The sequence below is a fragment of the Stenella coeruleoalba genome (assembly GCF_951394435.1).
Source record: "Stenella coeruleoalba genome assembly, chromosome: 13".
Taxonomy (NCBI): domain Eukaryota; kingdom Metazoa; phylum Chordata; class Mammalia; order Artiodactyla; family Delphinidae; genus Stenella; species Stenella coeruleoalba.
Window position 1 is genome coordinate 41,721,709 of NC_137159.1, and position 24,393 is coordinate 41,746,101.

Sequence of the window (24,393 nt, forward strand, 5' to 3'; positions counted from 1 at the left end):
GAATGCATTGTAAATTGTACCATTATGTGGCTAAAATATGGTATGATTATCAACAGTTCTATCATCACCATTCACGTGTGTGATTTTTAAAGATCTGGCAGAATGGTGGTTAGATTCAAAGAACAGTCTAATGATGACAGGCATAGTCCTTGTCTCACCAAGTAAATTGATACCAAAATGAAGAGAAACTTTCTGTTCTTATGCAAAGCGAAACAAAAATTCCTAGTGACGTTTTACAAATGTTCTCTAAATAGAGACTACCCTTATTTTTGTTGTGAAGTTTTGGTAGGTTCAAGTGAAAATTTATACTTATATTTTAAATTATAATATATAGAGTAAAGTAATAATTGTCTTGTATATGAAGTTAGTTTTAAAAAAAAAAAGCCTAACAGGATTTAAATGGTCTTGTGAAGGGTCAAATTTTAATCATACCATATATATTTTAAAAATAGTTTTCTTGTTTTCTTCTTTTAAAACAAAAATCTCCCTCCTTCCAATGGAAATCAAGAAAACACAGCAAAATAAAGGGGAGGAAAAACCCTGTGATTTGCTTTTGATATTCTGATATATGTTATAAATGTATAAGAAATACTGTTTTGATTGTTTTTTAAAGAATTGGAATTATACATAAATTGCATACTTTTTAAAAAACATGAATATACATTTTCTATTTGGCTCTATAAACTTTATCTTTATGTATTATGTGAGGTCATGATATAACATTGTACCTAGATCGTATTACTCTTTCCAGATATGCTATCTCTAAATTATAATTTAATATTTATTAAAATCCCAAGATCCAACCTTGGGAATATGTTTTTGATGAGTTTCCTAGTTTTTTAAATTTAGATAATCATAAAAGTTTTCCCCAGACTTTAATCTGTGAAGAAGTTTGCATCTCCACAAAAAGACTGTTTAGCACTTACCTTATCCTGCCATTTAGCAAAACTAGTTTGTGACTTTAACACTAGAAAATCTTAGAGGGCAATTTCTTCTGAATTTTCTATCCCTACTTAACACCAGCTCAGTGCCTTGCACATGTAAGTATGGAATAAGTGTTTATAATATTAATTCAAATTCAGATTTAGATTTAATTGGGTCATACGTCAAGTTTTCTATTTTGTATTAGTTTTAAGAATACAGAATTAATTAGTAGTAACTGGAATGTCATAAATTCTTTTTTTAAATTAAAAGAACATACTAAAATTCTTAGTATAGTACAGATAAAAATTTGGACACCATTTTAACCACAACTGAAATTTGACATGTTTAATATTTTGTCACATTTGCTTCAGATATCTCTCTCTCTGTCTCTCAGAAATAAAATATTCTGGGACCTAAAACTTTACCCCTCTTTTGCTTCTCTCCTTTCCTCTTTCTTTCCTTCTTTCCCTTTCTAGAGGTAAACCACTTGACTGGAATTGGTGTGTATGCTGTCCATGCATACTTTTTTGCTACATTTGTTTATGCCATATTCTATAGTATTTTTGCAGTCTGACCTTTCTTATACAACATTGTTTCTGAGATTTACCCATGATCTTATATCATTTTAAATGCTTTATATCATTTCATTATATGAATCCATCAGTTAATTTATTCATTGCCCTACTTATATGGTTGTTCACAATTTCTTTCTTAAACAGTGCTGCAGTGAACATTCTTCTGTGTTTCCTTTTACATATGTGAGACTTTTAGTGTGGTTTATGCCTAGAGGTGAAAATGCTGTATTGTAGGGAATGCATCTCTTTGAGATTACAAAATATTGCCAAGTTATCTTCTAAAATCGGTTGCATAACTTTATACTCCTACCCAGCAATGCATAGTAATTCCTACTTTCCCAAATCCTTTCTAAGTCTTAGTCTGATTTTAGTGTGACCTTAATTCTTATCAAAAACTGATACTCATTATTATTGTGTTTATCTTTGCCTACTTAAATTTGTGTGTTTTATTATAAGCATTTCTTATATATTTTGAATACTAGTTATTTATTGGTTATATGGGATATAAGTATCTTCTCCCTGTGGCATGTTTTTTAACTTTGTATATGATATATTTTTTCAATCAGAAGTTTAACGTTTCAGTGTGGTCACATTTATCACTCTCTTCTTCGTGATTTCTGCTTTTTGTGTATTGAATGAGAATATCTTCCATATTTTGTTCTGAAAAGATATTCTCCTAAAGTCTGTTATAAAAGTTATACTTTTTTTCATATTTAAGTATGAGATAGGAATTGTATTTACACTTGCCTATTTTATATATGCTCAAAGAATTTGGATTTATCTTCATTTGTGGCGGTCTGGGGTGATTTCAGTTTTTCTTTTACATAAACCACTAAAATTCAGAAAACTTTCAAAATATACTATTTGCCTCTTGTTAGAGTCTAGCTGTACATCGTAAGCATTTTGGTGATACTGCCAGCAAGTATGAACTCTTGAGTCTTTTTAGATGTGATAAAAGTGTTGGCAATGTTAGTTTACATTTTGGAAATATGAAGCAACATCAAACTTCTTTGCTGTGTATCTTTTATCATTGACCTATTGGACACAATTCTGCTTGTGGGAGTTCCCATCTTTTTTCTTTTTAAACAATTTTTAAACAGATGTGGTTCTTAAGCGAAATAAATGTTACTATTGTAGTCTAATAGCAAACTTATATTTAAAAGATTGTAAATAGCTTCCAGATAATTGATTTTAAAAAATTCCTTGTCTGCTTTTTGTACATTTCCTCTTTGGATTCAGTGTTTCTGGACTTTAAACTTGGAAGATCTTTATTTTCCTTTCTTTTTGTAAAATAATAGGCATGGCTTTGTGGCATCCATATTAAAAATGGGTAATTTTCCTTATGGTCCCTGTCTTCCTGCTGGGTTGATAATGTTTTGATGTATTTTTCTTTTGCTCTGATGAGAGGTCTGCTGCTGCTGCTCTGACATATTCATTTGGATGAATAATTATAACTTGCACAATGTCAAGCTGAAGATGGTAGGGTTTTGTGCGTCATGACAAGCCTAGTAGCCAGTGCAGGTGTCTCACAGCATGATCAGCAACAGCCAGTGTATTCTGGCTCAGAGGAGGCATTTAGAGTAGTAAGAAATCAGCACCAAGGGCAAGGCTGCTGCTACTACTGCTGCCGTGATATGTGCCAAAGAAACACAAAGTGCTTCTCAAAGACAAGTGACTGCACACCTCTTCTCAGATACTTACTTGTTTACCCAGTCAATTTTGTCTTATAGATTTCAGGATAGAGTGTAAGAGCATGTCATGATTTTTATCTTATTCTACTTCCCAACATCACAAATGCTCTGAAATCTGCTACCCTTTCAACTTCTATATATAGGTCATATTTGTGAATATTGTTGACTGATGAGACCATAGAATGCTCTAATGTAAGATTTTAAGTGCACTGACATTAGTGATTCTATAAAAACAAAACTAATTTTCTCCAGGTCACTGACCAGCCCAAAATGGATGCTAAAATTGCAGTTTTACCTATAAATGTGCCATTAAGTGCAGGCTTGTGAACTGTCTGTGTCACACTGGTTGGAATTTTCAGATTTGGTATGATACATAAACAGTGGTCTTTATATTTTTTATCATGTAAATCTCATATTCTTGGAGTAATGCCATGAATACAAGAAGAGCAAAACCAATGATAAAGCCTCTGGCTGATAATCTGATGGTGAATGAAGAAATTGTAATTAAAGGAAACAGTCCTATTACATAGCAGGGAGCATGATCCATTAGTTAGAGCATCAGACTAGCAGTCGGGTATCCCTAGGTTCTGTTTACAGTTCAGCCATTGACTTAATTGTATAATTTCAAACAAGTCACATGACTGCTCTTTGCCTCAGTTCATATGTATATGGAAATAATAAACTTTTTCTCTTTCACGGAGATCTTAAAATAAATTTGGTTTAAAACAAACAGAATCCTAGGGGAAGAAAACTCTCAATATCACACTGTATGGATCCTGAGGAAGTTCTCCTTTTTTGACCTACTGGATTATCTTTCTTTCCATTTTTCTCTCTGCTGTCCTTGTTGGAGAACTCATAGTACTGGATTTTTGTTCATCCTTAAATTGGTTAATTAAATATACTTTTGCCTTCTTGGCCATCTTATTATTGCTATAATGGTATGGATAAAAAGACATCAACGGAATCAAAACAAAGAAACTTAGTTCATTATTGAGATTATGTGATATGGTAGATCTGTGTGATATGGTCTGAGCTATTGGACTCATTAACCTATTAACTGCCTTTCTTTTTTTTTTAAATAACATAATTTATTTTAAAAGTACTCCTACATTGATTTTAAAAAAGAGAAAATACAAATAAGCAAAATTAAGAAAATATAAAGTCACCCATAATGCCTTCATTTAGCATTGGGATCTCACTGGATAATAGTTCTGAACCTACGCTTATCACTTAGCAAAATATTTTTTGAAACATTGTTGATAATGCTGTGCATTTATTATTCCAGGTAATCCTTAGAATAATGTAGTTTTTAGTTATAATTGGGTTTACATTTATCCATCCAATTAAGAACTGATATGTTCACAGTCTAGGAACTGCTTATCTCTACATTTATTTAGGTCCCCCAGTTAAGTAGCAGTAGTTTCTTAATCCACATCTTGTACATTTTTGTTGAGTTTATTCCTAAGTATGAAGTTTTTTTTGCTATTGTGAATGTGATCTTTTTAAAAAAATCATATTTTCTAGTTTATTTTTATAATGTGGGCAAGCTATTAATTTTTTTAAGGTTATACTTTAATAAAAGTTGTATATGAACATAAAGAGTTAGGTTTACAAGGGTTTTTGTTGTTTGTTTTCTTTTTAGACAAAATGGCACGTCCTAGCCTCCTTCTCACCTTTTTCTCCCTCTCCAGGGTCAACTACTTTTAATTGTTAGTTGATCCTTTTGGTGTTATAATAAAATTTCTATCATTACATGCTCTTGTAATTATACTACTTTTTGTTTGTTGGTTTGGTTTAGGCATTATCTGTTAACTTTCCACTGTAGATAATGGGGAATTTGCTGTTTCTTCTACCTTTCCCCACTCCATACACACATATACTGCCTATCCTTCCCAGATAGTTATCTTGTAATTTTGATTATGTCAATATTCAGTGTTTACATTATTATTTTGAACATATATGTATACTATGCAGAGATAAGCCATGTAGTTAATTATTATTTTTCCTTTGTTGCCCCAGTTTTTGTTACTACCTAGAGTTAACAGTTGTCTTTTTCATTTCCTTAGTTTTGTGTGTACTTAAAACTCATTCAACCCACAGTTTTCCATCAGTTGTCTAAATCTGCTCTTAATCATCTACGCTGGGTTTTCTATTAGCTTTACTTTCTGGTAAATTTCATCAGCTTTTCCTAATAGCCTTCCTGTTGAGTTTTTTTTTACTTATACTATCATGTTCATTTCTAAGAGTTTACTTAATTGATAAATCTTCTCTTGTCCCCAGAGATACTAATAATATGTCTTTTTTTCCATCTGAGTAGTTTCTATTTCCTTGAGTTGCTCTTTTTCTAGGCTTATCGTCTTTGGTTACCTGCTCGTGATTAAAAGTCAGCTATTTGAAAGCTCTGAGTGTGAGTGGGGCTTGTCGACTGTGAACTTCATTGTAGAGTCACCTGAGTAGCTCTCATAATGGGGAACCCAAGTGTCAGTATTTTAGGTCTTTTTGATTAATTGGTCAGATTTCTTGGAGAAGACTCTTCCAGCCTTCTGCCTAGAAGTCACTGAGCAAGCAGAAAACGCTCCCTTGAGGCGAGAGTGGAGCAACACTGTTGGGCAGGAAACAGCAGTCTGAATTAGTAACATTTAACTCTATGGCATCCTCTACGGATAGGGCTGAACACCACGCAGCTGTAAAAGAGAAGTGCTTACAGAGTGAACCTCCATTATCACAGGCAGATAGTGAGAGTAGATTTGGAGTTGAGGGGCAAAAAATGATGTCCTAGCTACCCCATGGTATTTTCAGACTTTAAAAATTTGGCCATTCTTAGTTCTATGTAGCAGTAATTTTCAGTTTTATTGTTTCTTGCTGATGTCTACAAGTAGATTTTTTAGATGATTTTTTATCCAGTGGCTTTGTTAAACTCTTTATCTAATAATCAGTAGTTCATTGAATTTTCTATGAACATAATCATATCATTTGTAAATGATAGTTTTATTTCCTCCTTTGCCATCTTTACGCCTTTCTTTCTTTCTTTTTTTTTTTGCCTTACTGTTCTGGCTAGGATATCTAATAAACTGTGAAACGTGAATAGTAAACACAAGCATTCATGTTTTATTCCTGTTCTCAAAGAGAAGTCTTTGTTTTCATCATTAGGTAGATTTTTGCTCTATAGTTCTTGTACTGAAATCCTTAACCAATAATTAATAGAATTTATTTCTGTTTCTGGTTTGCTAAGAGTTTTGTTATAAATGAAAGTCGAATTTTTTCAAGTATATTTTCTCTATGTTAGATAATCAAATGGTTTTTCTCCTTTATTCTGTTCATGTGGTGAATTATATTGTTCGATTTCCTAATGTTAAATAAATCTTGCCCTCTTGAAATAAACCCAGTTAGGTTGTGGAGTATTTTAAATCTATATGTTGATCAGTCAGTTGATTGGTCAGTAGATACACACACATACATATGTTCGTATACACATATACAATTTCCAGTATAATATATTTCCACATTCTGTTTCTTTTGCATCTATGCTCATAAGAGCAATTCCTTTGTTTTCCTGCTTCCAAAATTTGGTTTTATTGCCTCTTCAGTTCTCCTTGTTTTTGTGAGATTATGCCTTAAAGGAAAAAACAACAACAATGTAGTAAGTTTGGGGCTGGGGTAAAATTAGATCTGTGTGTTCAATCCACCTTCCTTACCAAGTAGCTGTAACCCTCTTTTTGCCTAATGTTAAATGTGTAGTTTATACTTTATTTGAATTCTAATGTATAAACTAGTTGTGAACATAATGTTAAAATCCTTTTCATTGCTTTCACCCATGGGCTGCTAGCTAAAGCTAGCAGCTTTAAAAATTTTAAATAAGTATGCTAACTATGAATGGGGTTCGACATTTCGAGCTAGAGGCAAGTGATGAAAGAAAGAAATCCTCTGACTTATTTTCTTGCCTTCTTGTATAATTTGGAGGGGATTAGTGTGGGAAGTTTGGGGTTCTTTGGGCATTCATAGAACTTAGGTAAGATAAGTAAGAGACCTGACTCACGAAGATCTAGTAGGGAAGTTATATCCTATTTTTAGTGCTTCATTAGATGAAATTGTGATTCTGTCATGGTCAAGTCTTTCTTCTTTTTTCAGGTTACCTTGAAAAAGTACATAAACAGAAAATCAAGAAGCAACATTTTTTTCAGTGGGAAATAGTTTAAATGCAACAGGCATTTAATATCTACAGATGGTCCCTGACCTAATTTGACTTAGGATTTTTCAACTTTACAATGGTGCAAAAGTGATACACATTCAGTAGAAACCTTATTTTGAATTTTGATCTTTTTCCTGGTTGGTGATAGGCCAAATGATGCTCTGCGATGCAGGACGGCAGCAACCAGCCACAGCTCCCCGTCAGCCACTCTGTCACAAGGGCAAACAACCGATACACTTAGAACCATTCTGTACCCATACAGTGATTCTGTTTTCACTTTCACAGTATTCAATAAATTACAGGAGATAGTCAACACTTTATTATAAAATAGGCTTGTGTTAGATGATTTTGCCCAACTGTAGGCTAATGTAAGTGTTCTGAGTGTGTTTAAGGTAGGCTCCGCTAAGCTATGATGTTCCATAGGTTTGGTGTATTAAATGCATTTTCAACCATTTAACTGGACATAACCCCATCATAAGTTGAGGAAGATGTGTACTGTATGTGTAGCACTGAACTGGCTCCTAAGGAATTTAAGGTGAGTTAACCAGGTTCTAACATCCTAGGGTAGGCTTTCAGGAGTAACTTTTCAGTCTGATAAGGAGATAGGTACTTAAAAAGATAATTTCAGTAAAATGTGTTGAGTGATGTGTGTGGTGAGCCATTTTGATAAGATGGAGAAGAGGTACATAATTTAACCTGATGTGGTCAAGCAAGTTTTCTGGATAAAGTGTTACTTGAGTTCAGTGAGTCTTGAGAAGTGAGAAATTAGGCTTGGGAGGACACATGATACTTTAGGAGAGAACTGCTGGAGGCAAAGGACAAAGGCATAACATTGTAGGAGATAATACATGCATTACACATCGTTTGGAACTCTGTAGTCAGAGATAAGACTGGAGCTTTTGCTTAGAGTTAGGCAGGGTCTGCTATACCAGTTCTGATGGTCTTGGACTTTATCCCAAAGTGATGGGGTTATAAGGAAGAAAGGTGGCATGGTCACAATTTTTGTTTTATAATAGCATTTCTCAAAGTGTTTTTTTGTTTTGTTTTAGGCTATTAATAGGAAGGTGGAGAAAGGACTCTGATCTAATACACTTACGAAATTCTAGTTTTAAGTAAGTTCTGCTATTTCTTGATTTAGGATTTCTCATCTTTCTTGGTATGCCAAGTTGTATTATAAATCTCTGGCATGACTTTTGTTTTCCTTCCTCTCAGAGCACCTCTGCAGATTAGTTTTCAGCAAAACAAGTTTTTTTTTAATAGGTCACTCTGTGTAGAGGAAGGTTCTAAATGAGAATGGCAAGACTATAGTGAAGAAGACTGAGGGGCAGCTGTGTACTTACCCATGCAGACAGTAATTAGGGTCTGTTCTAGGTTAATGGTTGCAGGGAAGGATGAAAGGGGATTGTTTGGGAAAATTCCACAGATTATATTGATAGAACTTGGTGATGGATTGGGCATGAGATCCCATGGATAACTGCCACTGCTTCTGGTGGGGGTAACTAGATTAGATAGATTGTAGTACTGCCAAGTGAGGTAGAGAATGCAGTAAGAAGAGGTTTAGAGGCAGATTCAGTTTGGGATTTGATGAGTTTGGCATGCCTATGGTATGTCTAAATAAATGTGTTTAGTGGGCAGTTGGAGATATAGCTTTGAATCTCATACAGTCAGTTACTTGCCAGGTAAAGGAAGATCAGCTATAATTTCAGTTGATTGCTAAGGTTATCAAAGTTAGAAGATTTGAGATATGTGCTTTGTGAGCACATGAGATACTTTTATGGTATGGTAAAATTCTTCCATGAATTTAAAGACCCAATGAGACTGTTAGTATGGAACAGGTTTTTTTATCAGATGATTTCAGTACCAATTTAAGGTACATTAAGTAATTTACTTGCTGATGTTAATAGATCTGACTTGGTTGCAGACCTTCATGGTAGGCTTCAGAGCTAATTCTGCTGGATCACTTGTAACATAGTAAAAAGAGAACACAGAGTCTTAAAGTCTGGGTTAAATTCTAGCTTTATCCCTACAGGATAAATGTTTTATTCCGTTCCTTTGCCCATTTTTAAATTAGGTTATTTTTGTTGTTGAGTTTTAAGAGTTCTCTACATATTCTAGGTATTAATTCCTTATCAGATATATGATTTGCAAATATTTTCTCCCATTCCTTGTGTTGCTTTTTTACTCTGTTGCTATTGTCTTCTGATGCACACATTTTTTTTTAAATAAATTTATTTATTTTTGGCTGCTTTGGGCCTTTATTGCTGTCTGCAGGCTTTCTCTAGTTGCAGCGAGCAGGGGCTACTCTTTGTTGCGGTGCAGGGGTTTCTCATTGCGGTGGCTTCTCTTTGTTGCGGAACATGGGCTCTAGGTGCGCGGGCTTCAGTAATTGCAGCTCACAGGCTCTAGAGTGCAGGCTCAGTAGCTGTGGTGCACGGGCTTAGCTGCTCCGCGGCATGTGGGGTCTTCCCAGATGAGGGATTGAACCCGTGTCCCCTGCATTGGCAGGCTGATTCTTAACCACTGTGCCACCAGGGAAGTCCCCTGATGCACAAAAATTTTTAATTTTCATGAAGTCCAACTTATTTTTTCTATTGTTGCCAGTGCCTTCAGTGCTTTATTGAAGAAGTCATTGCCCAATCCAATGTCACGAAGCTTTTTCGCCCTGTGTTTTTTTCTGAGTGTTATACTTACAGCTCTTACATCTAGGTCTTTGATCCATTTTAAGTTACTTTTTATATACAGTGTTAGATAAGGAGCCAGCTTAATTACTTTGTATATTGATAGCCAGTTTTCCTGGCACCATTTGTTGAAAAGATTGTTCTTTTCTCATTGAATAGTCTTGGTAACCTTGTCAAAAATCATTTGATCATGTATATGAGGGTTTATTTCTAGGCTCTCTATTCTGTTCCATTTGTCTATATATAGACTATCACATGCTAGTACCACACTGTTTTGATTACTGTAGCTTTGTAGTAAGTTTTGAAATCAGAAAATGTGATTTCTACTTTGTCCTTTCCACTTTTTTCCTCCAGCTTTGTTGTTCTTTTTCAAGATTGTATGGCTATACAGGGTCTCTTAAGATTCTATATGAATTTTAAGATAGGATTTTCTATTTCTGCCCAAAAACATATCATTGGGATGTTGAAAAGGATTGCATTGTCTTTCAGTACATGAATCTGGTTTGAGATCCCTTTTTTTGATGTCTTCTTTAATTTTTTTCAGGAGTGTTTTTTTGTTTTCATTTTATAAGTCCTTAACCTTCTTGGTTAATTCCTAAGTATTTTATTCTTTTTGATGTTATTGTAAATGAAATTGTTTTCTTAATTTCCTCTTTGGATTGTTCATTGTTGCTGTTCAGAACGCAACTAATTTTTGTGTATTGACTTCGCTGGTGGTCAAAGTGGCCACTTTACTGAATTAATTTCTTAGTTCTAACAATTTTGAGGGGGGGAATATAGGTTTTTTACCTGTAACATTATATCATCTGCAAGCAGGGATAATTTTACTTCTTCCTTTCTAGTTTGGATGCTTTTAATTTCTTTTTCTTGCATAATTGATCTGGCTAGAACTTCCAGTATTGTGTTGAATAGAAGTGATGAAAGTCGGTATCCTTGCCTTGTTCCTGATCTTAAAGGAAAAGCTTTCAGTCTTTCAACATTGAGTGTGATGTTTGCTGCAGTTTTTCATAATATGGCTTTTATTATGTTGCAGTAACTTTCTTTGATCCTAGTTTGTTGAGTGTTTTTATCATGAGAGGGTGTTAAATATTGTCAAATGCTTTTGTGTGTCAGTTGAGATGATCATATGGATTTCTTCATTCTGTTAGTATAGTGTATTACATTTTATTGATTTGCATATGTTGAGCCATCCTTGCATTCCAGGAATAAATCCTGCCTGATCTCAGTGTGTAATCTTTTTTTTGTGTGTGTGTGGCACACGGGCCTCTCACTGTTGTGGCCTCTCCCGTTGCGGAGCACAGGCTCCGGACGCGCAGGCTCAGCGGCCATGGCTCACAGGCCCAGCCGCTTTGTGGCATGTGGGATCTTCCCGGACCGGGGCACGAACCCATGTCCCCTGCATCGGCAGGTGGACTCTTAACCACTGCGCCACCAGGGAAGCCCTGTAATCTTTTTAATATGTTGCTAAATTTGGTTTGCTAGTATTTTGTTGAGGATTTTTAAATCAATATTCATAAGAGATCATGGTTTTTAAGTTTTCTTGGGGTTTTAGTATCAGGGTAAAGATGGCCTCATGAAATGAATTAGGAAGTATTTTCCCCTCTTCAATTTTTTGGAAAAGTTTGAGAAGGATTGGTGTTAGTTCTTCTTTAAAATGTTTGGTATAATTCACCAGTGACACTTCCAGGACTTTTTCTGTCGAGATCTTTTGATTAGTGATTCAGTCTCCTTACTCCTTATTATTCTGTTCAGATTTTCTATTTATTTGTGGTTTAGTCTTGGAAGGTTTTGTGTCTCTAGGAATTTGTTCATTTCATCTAGGTTATCCAATTTGTTGCCATACATACAGTTTTTCATAGTTCTCTCTTACAATTCTTCTTGTTTTTGTAAATGGTAATAATGTCCCCACTTTTATAACCAATTTTGGTAGTTTGAATTCTCTTTTTTTTCTTAGTCCCACTTATTTAAAATTTGTCAACTTGTTGAACTTTTCAAAGAATCAACCTTTGGTTTCATTGATTTTCTCTATTGTTTTTCTATTCTCTACCTTACTTATCTCTTCTCTAATCTTTATTTCCTTCTGCTGGCTTTGGGTTTAGTTTGGTCTTTTAGTTGTAAAGTTAAGTTGTTGATGGTGAGATTTTTCTTGTTTTTTAATGTCTGCATTTATAGCTATAAATAGCTTCTTTAGGACTTTTCTGCATTCTGTAAGTTTTTGTATGCTGTGTTTTCTTTTTTGTCTCTAAGTATTTTCTAATTACACTGTGATTTCTTGTTTGATCCATTGATTGTTTAAGAGTATGTTGTTCAATTTCCACAAATTTGTGGATTTTCCAGTTTTCTTTCTTTTATTGATTTCTAACTGCATCCTGTTGTGGTGGGAAAAGATACTTTATATGATATCTGTCTTTTAAAATTTATTTTGTATGTATTTTGTAGCCTAAAACATGATGTGTCCTGGAAAATATTCCATGTGCATTTGGGAAATATGTGTACTCTTTTGTTACTGTGTAGAGTGTTCAATATACGTCTGTTAGATCTTGTTGGTTTGTTGTGTTGTTCAAATCCTCTGTTTCCTTATTTTCTGTTATTGGGAGTGGGGTATTGATGTCTCCCAAATATTATTATACAACTATTTCTCTTCAGTACTATTAATTTTTGTTTCATGTTTTGATAGTCTGTTATTAGCTGCATAAATGCTTATAATTGTTATATCTTCTTGGTGTATTGAACCTTTTATTAATATATTATGTCCTTCTTTGTCTCTTGTAACCTATTTTGATTTAAAGTCTATTTTGTCTGATACTAGTATAGCTACTCCTGCTCTCTTTTGGTGATTATTTGCGTGGAATATCTTCTTCCATTCTTTCACTTTAAGCCTGTTTGTGTCTGTGGATCTAAAGTGATATTCTTGTAGACAGCATATAGTTGGATCATGTGTTTTTATCCATCCTGCCAATCTCTGTCTTTTGATTAGAGAGTTTAGCCTATTTACATTTATAGTTATTACTGATAAGGAGGGACTTAATCTGTCATTTTGCTACTTTTTCTATATGCCTTATAGTTATTTTGTCCCTTATTTTCTGCATTACTGCTTTATTTAGAGTTCAGTTGATTTTTTTTGGAGTTAAACGTTTAAATTCCTTTGTTATTTATTTTTGTATATATTCTATAGCCGTTTTCTCTGTGGTTGCCATCAGAATTACATTTAACATCCTGAAGTTATACCCTTCTAATTTATACCAGCTTAACTTCAATAACATACAAACTCTGGTCCTTTACAGCTCTGTACCTACCCTTCTCAGTTGTTGTTGTCACAAAGTTATATATTTAAACAGTGTATGCACCAAACCGTAAACTATTAATTCTTTTAAATGCCTTTGTCTCTTAAGTTATGTAGAAAACAAAATGTGAAGTTACAAACCAAAGTTACTGTAACACTGGCATTGAGTTGAATAATTCTTAGTTTTAAAAAATACCTTAGTCTCTTAAATCATGTCGAAAACAAGGAGTGGAGTTAAAAACAAAAACCATTTTTATAATAGTGCTAGCTTTTATAATTGCTCCATGTATTTACCTTTACTGAGATCTTTATTTCTTCATAGGGCTTCATGCTACTGTCTAGTGTCCTTTTATTTCAACCTACAGGACTTTCTTTAACATTTTTTGCAGGGCAGGTCTAATGGTAGCAGACTTCTTTTGTTTGTCTGGGAATGTCTTCATTTCTCCTACACTGATGAAGGATAATTTTGCCAGCTATAGGATTTTTGGTTGACATTTTTTTTTTCCTTTAGCAGTTTGAATATATCAGCCCACAGTTTTCTGGTCATCAAAGTTTCTGATGAGAAATCTGCTAATAGTTTTTGAGGTTCCCTTTGTGTGTGATGAGTCACTTCTCAACTTCTTTCAAGATTCTCTTTTTGTCTTTGTCTTTTGAAAGCTTGATTGTAATGTGCCTCGGTGTGGATCTCTTTGAGTTCATCTTAGAGTTCATTGAGCTTCTTGGATGTGTATATTTATGTATTTCAGCGAATTTGGGAATTTGTCAACCATTATAGAAATATGCTCTCTGCCATTTTCGTTCTTCTTTTGGGACCCCACAATCCATATATTGGTCAACTTGATGGTATCATACAGTTCCCTTAGACTCATGCACTTTTCTTCAATCTTTTTTCTTCCTGCTTCTCAGCCATAATAACTTACGTCCTATCTTCATGTTCACAGATTTTTTGCCTGTTCAAATTCACCTTTGGATTCTCTTAGTGAAGTTTTTGTTTTAGTTATTGTAATTTTTGGCTCCAGAATTTTTTTATGTTCTTTTTTGAAAGTCTTCTCTCTCTTTGTTGTTATTTCCATTTTGTTCATACATTGGTTTCTTGACTTGCTCTACATCTTACTTTAAAGCTTACGTATCAGTTGTTTCAAATTCTCTGTCTAGTAGAGATACTCTCAGGTCTATGTTTGGAACCTGTTAGTTTTTGTCCTTTGAATCAGGGCTACACTTTGTTTTGTTTTTAGTGCCCTGTGATTTTGTTGTTGTTGTTGAAAGCTGGAAATTTTAGTCATATAATGTGGTAACTTTAGAAGTTGGATCCTCCCCTCTCTCCAGAGGAAAGATCAAAATTTCCCTATTTTTTTTGGTCTATGTTTTTGTGTTCTTGATTGTTGCAGGCTGTCTCTGCATCAAGGATCAGCCTGAGGTGTACTCTTAGGGTCTTTTCTGGTCTTTGTTGAGCCTTTCCCTGGGCATGCAGAGTGACTTCCAAAATTTTCCTATAAAGGCAGTTGCCTTTTTTTCCTCAGTTTTATTGAGATACAGTTGGCATACTGCACTGTATATCTGTGAGATATACTGCACTGCACTGTGAGCTCTGCAGCATATTGATTTGACTTATATGCATCATGAAATGAATACCACAATAAGTTTAGTGACTATCCATCTCATATAGATACAAATTAAAAGAAAAAGCAAAAGATATTTTTTCTCATGGTGAGAACTCTTAGGATTTACTCTTAACAACTTCATATATAACATACAACAGTGTTAATTATATCAATCATGTACATTACATCCCTAGCACTCATTTTTCTTGTAACTGGAAGTTTGTACCTTTTGACCACCTTCACCCAATTCCTCCTCCCCCCACCCCTCCCCTCTAGTAACCACAAATATGATCTCTTTTTCTATGAGCTTGTTTGAAGTATAATTGACCTGCAACACTTTGTTAGTTTCTAGTGCACAGTATAGTGATTCGATATTTCTATACATTTCAAAATCACCACCATTATGTCTAGTTTACGATCTGTCAACATATAAAGATATAACAATATTATTGACTATATTCCCCACGCTGTACATTTCACCCCCATGACTCATTTATTTTGTAATTGGAAGTTTGTACCTCATTTCACTCATCCCAGTTGCTTTCTCACTCATTGAGTTGCTTTTGAATGTTCTAGTCTTTAAAGTCTGACACTCAAAAGGGGAAAAAGAGAAAAATGAAGGGGGGGAGGGTCAGTGGCTCCTTAAGTACGCTGCAGGTCACTTCTGCAAGAGAGGGAAGGACTTGAAACAGTGGGAGGAAGTACAGCAGCAATATCCAACTGCCTGTTTGTGTATTCCTCTGAGATTAGAAGCAGCAATCAGTCATCAGAGCATAGATACCTGATATTTGGAAGACAGCTCCTTTTCTCCCACCCTGGCTCCTATAAGCTGTGTGCAGGGTGCTCCCGAAGTGTGTGCAGGGCTGCCTGTCAGGGAGCTGTGGGGCAGGGTGATGGGTAGCTAAGAGCTGAAATTAACCAAAGTTGCAAGCCTTCTGTAGACTCAAGAGTTCCAAAATAGTTTCTGTCAGTGCATTTATTGTCTAGGTGGGGAGACAGATTCCTGGTGCTTCCTACTCAGTCATCTACCCAGAATCTTCACCTAATTGGCCTGACATTTTTTCTTTTCTTTTTTTAATGACCTATAATATAGGATAGCTTAGGACCATGTTGGAAGTGCCTACTCATTTTCAACATACACTTGACAGACATTTATTTACTTCTCCCTCCCTCTCTCTCTTCCTTATCTTTTTTATTAAGAGAGTTGCTGCAGTCATTCTGTAATGGCTACACATGGAGTGAATGTGTTTCATTTAACTTTGTGGGCATATATACTTTCCACATGACTTAAGAATAGTAGCAAATCTTTTAAATCATCAGTGGTCAGTTACAGTAAAAATAAACTGTAAGAAGAGGTGATGCATTCTTTATGGATTGTGTGACAGAGAATAGCATTTGGTTTAATAGATTTAGTTACACCTACAGAAAGAGTTGAGAAAATTAATGAAGCTTGCAAATAAGATCAAATGAACTGAACATTTAAGAGATTTATCTCTTTAAAGATATCTGATTGGGAATATTGCAATTAATGTTAAAATTAAATTTCTTTAGAAGTTTAATCTCTTGATATTTGAATCAAGCCTTTTGAATCCCTCAGAGAAAAAGACAAAAATGATTATTAGAGGATTTATGTGTGCATATTATAGGAAAGTATAAAAAATCAGAATGGAAAGCAACTGTTGCAAGTACCAGAAAATTATGCTATTAATTTAAGTGTCATCAGAGCACAAAAGATCACATTCTGGGACTGTGAGAAAATTATTAAAATACTGGAAATAATAGTACTTAAGATGAAGATATTATACTCTAAGATCTGGTTAAGTGACTGACGTTATTATATCACTTCAGGTATTATAAAAGTAACAAAATGCTTTTAAAGATAATAAGCGTTACATTTTGAGATTGGCAGTGTTCACACTTTTCTGCTTAAGTGCTTTCCTAGTTTAACATAATCTAATAACAGTTATGGGGTAATAGCTAACATCTTTGTTCCCATGTATATCCTTTCTCCTTCCTTGCCCAATATATACATATAAAACTGATAAGCTTTTATTATCTAAGTGGTGGGTTTATGAACAGTTACTCTTCTGTCTTTGTCTTTGCTGTTAGAAATACAGCTGTTTTGTAAATTTTTTAGGTCCTAAAAGTTGAGAAATCTACTGCAGATCTACTGCAAAGAAGGTACTAATGTATAGATTAATTACTGTCCAGAAATCAGAATGAGTGTTTTGTTTGTTTGTTTGTTTTGTTTTTTGTTTTGTTTTTTTTGTTTTGCGATACGTGAGCCTCTGACTGTTGTGGCCTCTCCCGTTGCGGAGCACAGGCTCCGGACGTGCAGGCTGAGCGGCCATGGCTCACGGGCCCAACCGCTCCGCGGCATGTGGGACCTTCCCAGACTGGGGCACGAACCCATGTCCCCTGCATCGGCAGGAGGACTCTCAACCACTGCGCCACCAGGGAAGCCCCAGAATGAGTGTTTTTTTAAACAGCTTTTTTGAGGTATAATTGATATACCATAAACTAAACATATTTAAAGCGTATGATCTGGTGAGCATTGACAAATGTTTACACCCGTGAAATCAACCCCACAATCAAGATAATAAACATTTCCACAACAACCAAGTTTCCCGCTTCGCCTTTTTAATCTCTCCCTTCTGTTCCTCGTGTCCTTCCTCCTGAACCCCAGGCAACTGCTGCTCTCCTTTCTAGAGTTTTATATAGTTCTATATACTTTTCTATGTCAGGTTTCTTTCCTCAGCAAAATTAGAGACTTATCAGTGTTGTAGCATGTAATAATATTTCATTGTTTTTAGGCTGAGTAGTACTCCTTTGTATGAATGTAACCATATATTGTTCATTTACCTGTTGATGGACAGATGGGGTGTTTCCAGGATGTGGCTGTTACAGATAAAGCTACTGTGAACATTATGTGAATGTCATTATATGAAGATATGCTTTCATTTCTCTTTGGCAAATACCTAGGGTTAGAATGGCTAGATCATCTAAGTGGTGTGTATTTAACTTTTTAAGAAACTGCTGAACGGTTTTTTTTAAGCGGTTGTGCTATTTTACATTCCTAACAATAGTGCTTGAGGCTTCTGGTTTCTCTGCATCCTTACTGACATTTGGTATGTCCAGTCATTTTCATTTTAGCCATTCTAATAGGTGTGTAGTGGTAGCTCATTTTGATTTTAATTTGCGTTTCCTTAATGACAAGTGATGTTGAACGTATTAAATGCTTGTCATCATATATCTTCTTTGGTGAAGCATCTACAAATCTTTTGTGTAAAGACCTGAATTAATGGAGAGATAAACTATATTCATGAGTTAGAAGACTCAGTATTGTTAACTTGTTAGTTCTCTCCAAATTGATCTATAGATTCAATGCAATCTCAATCAAAATCCCCGTAGATTTTTTAATTGACAAAATGATTCTAAAATTCATATGGAAATGCAGAGAACTTAGAGTAGTCCAAAAAACTGAAAAAGAACAAAATTGGAGGACTAATACCACCTGATTTCAAGACTTATAAATTTACCTTTAAGACAAACCTATCTATCAAGGCACTGTAGTATTAATATAAAGTATGAAAAAAAGATCACTGGAATAGAGAATTTAGAAGTATACCCATATAACTGTGTATGCATACAGCTGTTCCCAGTGAAGGTGCAAAGATAATTCAGTGGAAGAAAGAGTCTATTCAATAAATGGGACAAATAATTTGCTATATATATACATATATACAAAACAGATGAACTTCAATCCATATGTAAAAATTAACTCAAAATGAATCATAAACTTAATGTAAAACCTAAAACAATGAAACTTCTGGAAAAAACAAGGAAAAGCTTTGTGACTTTGGGATAGGCAAAGATTTCTTAACACAATACAGAAAACAAGATCCTTATAAAAACAGGTTGAGAAATTGGACTTAATCAAAATTAAAACTTGTTGCTCTTGAAAAATACTGTTAAAAGAGTGAAAAGACAAGGTATAGACTAGGAGAAAATATTTGCAAATTATGTATCTGATAATGGACTTGTGCTTAGAATATATATAAAGAGCTCTGAAAGCTCAATAATAAGACAACAACACAAAATAGGCAGAATATTTTATATAGATATATATTTTGGGTATTTCAAATATATCCCTTTTATTACTATTAAAGCTTTATATAAATTAATTTTATGAGGAAAGTTTTTTCAAAATAGGTTTATTTAACTCTTGGAGAATTGACCATATGTTACTTCCCTGTTTGGCAAATGGCTTAGGAATCAGATAATTCTTGCTCCTTACTTCACTTCCTTCGCATCCACTTTTTACTCAGCCATATTGCTTCAGTTTGTTTCATGATTGTGTATCTTGACAAAACACCTCACCTAAGCTCTACCACTTCTCTCTTTCTTTGCCCCACAGCTCTTCTAATGCTAGGACCAGTGATGTTTATGGGAGCCATTAGGGATACATATGTATGCAGATCTGGAAATGTGAGAGAATTCATAACCCTCCTAGGGCAACTCGACCAGTCAGGAATAGAAGACAGTGAATAAATGCTCCTGAATTCTGTTTCTTGGGTGGCAATTCTGAGGAGCTTTCTCTAGAACTTCTCACGGAGCTGCCATTGACCACAGTAACCATCATGAAAGTACACCCTTATTTTAGCTTTCTCTCCTCGCTTATACTGTTTCCAGTCCCTACTCCCTCTCAGTCCCTGAGATTACTTCCAATAACCTATCTGTACACAAGCCCTGGCCTCAGGCTTTGCTTTTTGGGGGAGATCCCAAGCTCAAATTATCATTGCATATATCACTTAACGTTATAGCTACAAATATAGATGACGTAGGACAAGGGTCCAAATATACCAGTTATACTTACGGCGCAGAAATTTACCTTCTTTAAAAAAATCCTGATGGTTGCCTTTTGCTTGTTTGATTTGTTTTTCAAGACTGAACAAAACTTTTGCAGCTATACGTGACCTTCTAAGCAATATAACTTGACGGGCCTTTTTAAAACTCTGTTTATAATTCAAAGAGTGTACTAGTCTTCTCTCAAATGATGTCCTTACCCCTACAGAACTTTCTTTACAGTTGCTATCAGCTTCCTTTGGCTTGTCACCACCATTTGAAAAATTTTATGCAACTTCTATAATGGCCACAGCCACTAACTTCTTAGCTTGTACTTGTTACCCAGTTTCTTTGTCGAATATAAAAAAAATTATTAACATTTCAGTAATCGGGACTAGCATGTTTCGAAAAGAGTTTAGACTTAAGCATATAAGCAATTCGTCAGTGGATGGTGACAGTGGAAACCAGAGCTCCGATTTCTTTCACGAACTATATATCCTCTAGCCATGGAGTTAATAAGAACATTTTCATCTCCTTCTCTGTTTATTGGCTGTGTGTCATGAGAAAATGTGATACCCTTCAAGATTTCTGTAGAATACTGATATAAACTAGTTTTCTGATGGTTTATTTATTTATTAAACATAAACAAGAATAACCAGCTTGACCTTCCTCTGGTCAAATATTGGGGTACTTGATTCATCACACTTGCCAGCAATAAAAATTGGCAAGCATTTCCAAAATAGACTGTGTTTCAGTAATATAAAACTAGTCGGGAGATAGAATATGCCTTGTAATATTTTTGGAAAGGTCATGATTTGGTGACATTTGACCAGATGAACTTTCTACTGGTTCAATGATCTAAAGGTTTAAATGCCAAATCTATCATACCAAACAGACTGTTCAGCATTGGGATTATTCAGAAATTTTCAGTGCATCAACACAGGGATCTCACATACAGATCTTCTCACCGAGAAGCCTATATATAGAACAGTCCAGGTATCCTGATTTCAGTGCAGAGAATTTCATTAAATGCCTTAGGTGAACCTAATATTAAATTGATCTCTTATTAATATCTTTATGCCTGCTCTTTTCAAATCATGTCGAGATGTCTGGTTTTTTTCCCCTCAAGATTAATACATTCTTTTTAATCTTCTGACCTTTGCTTTTCACACGGGAAGATTGGACTCCATATCAGGAATATCTTCCCTGTTAAACCTAGCTCTTGTGCTCCCAGTGCATGGAATGTTACAGATACAGTTTTCCAATGTCTGGTGGTTAGTCTGTGCCTTTTTTTTTAGTGATTGCCTTACCCCACATAAAAATAGACGGAAAGATACATAGATAAAATAATGAATGTTGTGGTTGTTATGCCTTCAACATGGTATGCTGCAAATCTTTGGAGTAGGTAGAGTGGAATATAGAATATACTCTTTTCTCCTTGTTTTATGTTTTCTAACTTTCTCAGTGTTTCTCCTTTTTAAAAAATTTTTTTTGGCGCTTTAAGGACAAGAGGTGGTTTAGCATCACATCCTCTCCCTTCCGACAGCAAGGCTTAGGTGAGAGGCTCCTACATTGTTATCTTGGTTACTGGGATACTTTTCTTCTCTGTAGGATAGTTTATTGCTTTTGGGACACTAAGCCTTTTCTGTGTTTGTTTTTTGTTTAATTTATTTTATTTAATTATTTTTAGCTGCATTGGGTCTTTGTTGCTGCGTGCGGGCTTTCTCTAGTTGCGGCAAGTGGGAGCTACTCTCTGTTGCGGTGCGCGGGCTTCTCATTGCGGTGGCTTCTCTTGTTGCAGAGCATGGGCTCTAGGCGTGTGGGCTTCAGTAGTTGTGGCTCGTGGGCTCTAGAGCACAGGCTCAGTCGTTGTGGGGCATGGGCTTAGTTGCTCCGCGGCATGTGGGATCTTCCCGGACCAGGGCTTGAACCCGTATCTCCTGCGTTGGCAGGTGGATTCTTAACCACTGCGCCACCAGGGAAACCCCTGCTTTTGAGGTTTTAAAATTTTTATTTTTTTGGTTTTGCTGATAATTTCTTTTGTCTTCCTTCTACAGTTTTTTTTTTCCTCTATTTTATTTCTTTAAATTATATATGTGCTAAAAAGGTTGACATTTTCCTTTGATTAATGAATTAACCAGTTTCAGTGTTCTGGGTGTAATTTTTGGATCTTCATCATATTTGAGCTGTGTAGTTGCTTTTCTATACCTGCTAGAAATTTGTGGTTTCAAACCTATTCCCAAACTCAGAAGTTTTAGAAGACTGAAATCTTGTCCCTATATTTTAGAAAAAAACAGTAGTTGTATAATGCATGTTTGACTTCTGCCCTTAAATACATGGGGATATGAAGTGTAATCCAAATATTTTGATTCTGGTATAAAAGTTCTTTTGATTAAAGAGGAAATGATTGTTCTACAGTGAATCATATAAGTTATTTATAATTTATATATAATTTGAATGAGAAAATGTTTATAAACATGATTTGGAAATAAATGGGAGTATGTTATAGTAATTGGCATCTTGAAAGGAAGTATACCTACTTTTAATTGGACAGAATCACCTACTTCATGGATTTTCAAAGTTATATTTAGAGTTCTTGACTTTTAGAGCTGGAAGTCACCTTAGAAGTTATCTACCACACACTCACATTTATAGATGTAATATTAAGTCTTTAAGAGGCTGGGTATGTCTTGATATCAGATACTTTGTTACCCGTCAAGATTAGAATGGTGACCTGTGTACTGGGTTCTTTTATCTTTGTATTGGAGTTCCTAACATAGTCTTGACACAGGGTTGAAATATTAGTTTCATTGGATTGAGTTTAGTATGTTTTTCACTATACACATTCATGAAATGAAAGGATAGCTGACAGACCATTTACTTCTAGTTCTACATGTGCTCCTTTATGATTATACAAATAATATATGTTATTGTAGGAAGTATGGAAAAGTACAAAGAAGGAAATAAAAATTTTTATATAAAGTGGGTTTTTAAAACCACACTACCCAGGGACTAGTGAAGCCTTGGAACAAAATCATTGGTGCTGAATTAGAACAAAACCACTCTTGATTATTCTGGAATGGATTAAGGGCATGTACCATGGTCCCATAGGACCTATAGAATGCTCACCTCTTCAGTGATGTTCTGTAATAAAGCAGTGACTAGTAATGGGAGTGCTGTAAGAAAGAAGCCACACCATGGAATTGAGCTACCTCAGTTATTAAAGGAAAAGTTACTCTGGGAAAGCAGACGCCCATCCCGTATACCTCATTATTCTCACCATCCTCTAACTCTGAGGCTTTGCTCATCTCTTCTCTTTCTGTTACCTGAAATTTTGGAATTAGAAATAATGTCTAAACTTATGAAGTTGAGTATTTTTTATGTGATTATGTGAATTTTTTCTCTAGGAAACTGTCTTTAATCCCCTATTTTTAAAAATACATACGTATTTTTAAAATTGATTTCAGTAACTTTTTATATTAAGGGTGTTAATCCTTTGTCTAATATGGTACAAATATTTTTTGATTTGATAGAATTTCTCTAGGTCAGGGACCATATGTCTTTTAATTATAGTGGCTATCAATTTTAAGCATATACTGTATCCTGAGCACTTAGCATTTTATATACATCATCTCACTCAAATCTTGTAAGGATTAACAGTATTTCCATATTGCAGAAGCTAAGTGAGATTAAGTAATTTGCTGAGAAAGATGCAACTAGTTTTAAGTAGTGGAACTAGGAATGAGACTAAATATTTGACTACAAGTCTATGAACTTAACTAACATACTCTATTGTATCTTATATCAATCAGTATTTACTGTAGAGCATAACACCTACACATTATACACATTTGCTGTATTGAATTGTATTAAGACATAATTCATTTTGTAGTATTACTTAGTTTTGTATAACTTGGTATGCTATAAATGAGGACATGCATTCGTTGATTCTTGACCCAGATAGTTTGTTGTATATGGCTACAAATTGACTATTTTAAGTTAAAGTTAAAACTTTTCTCCATAAGTCTAATTTTATAAACTGTGTTCCATTTTTACAAATTCATTGTATGCTTCCCTAAATCCCAAAGTTGGTTGCAAAAATAAATAAAATATTAAACATCAACAGTGAAAAAAGAGTGAAATTAAAGTTATCACGTAAATGTTCATAAGGATGCCTTTCTTTTCCCTCATGAGCTTGAATCTTTTAGAAATATGTCTGGTAACATTTAGACTATAACAGGGATGGCTGTTGTTCATTGTTCCACCTGTGGTTCTCAACTTTGCACATTAGAATCACTTGGGGAACTTTTGAAATTCCTAGTGCTAAGGCTGCATTGTAACAAGATCAATTAAAAAGGAATGGCTGAGAATGGAATGTAGATATTAGTGTTTAAGTTCTCTAAGTGATTGCAGTGTGATTTTTATTGTAGAGAAAGTTACAGGTAGTGATACCATTTGTGTGGTTTGTTATCTATGTCCATAGTTGAGTGAAATGCTATATTTTACTTAGAGAATATAAAATGCATTTTTTTAACCCAACCTTATGATACTCTGATTAAGAACACCTATTACAGACATTTCAAAGATTATAACTTGCCACATACAGT

At 34.6% G+C, this 24,393-nt stretch overlaps 1 protein-coding gene across 4 annotated transcripts in view; it reads left to right on the forward strand.

Annotated features, from left to right (window-relative positions):
- The window catches only part of FANCL (FA complementation group L), a 91,907-nt gene that overhangs the window by 37,950 nt on the left and 29,564 nt on the right, over positions 1–24,393 (forward strand). The window lies entirely within an intron of this gene.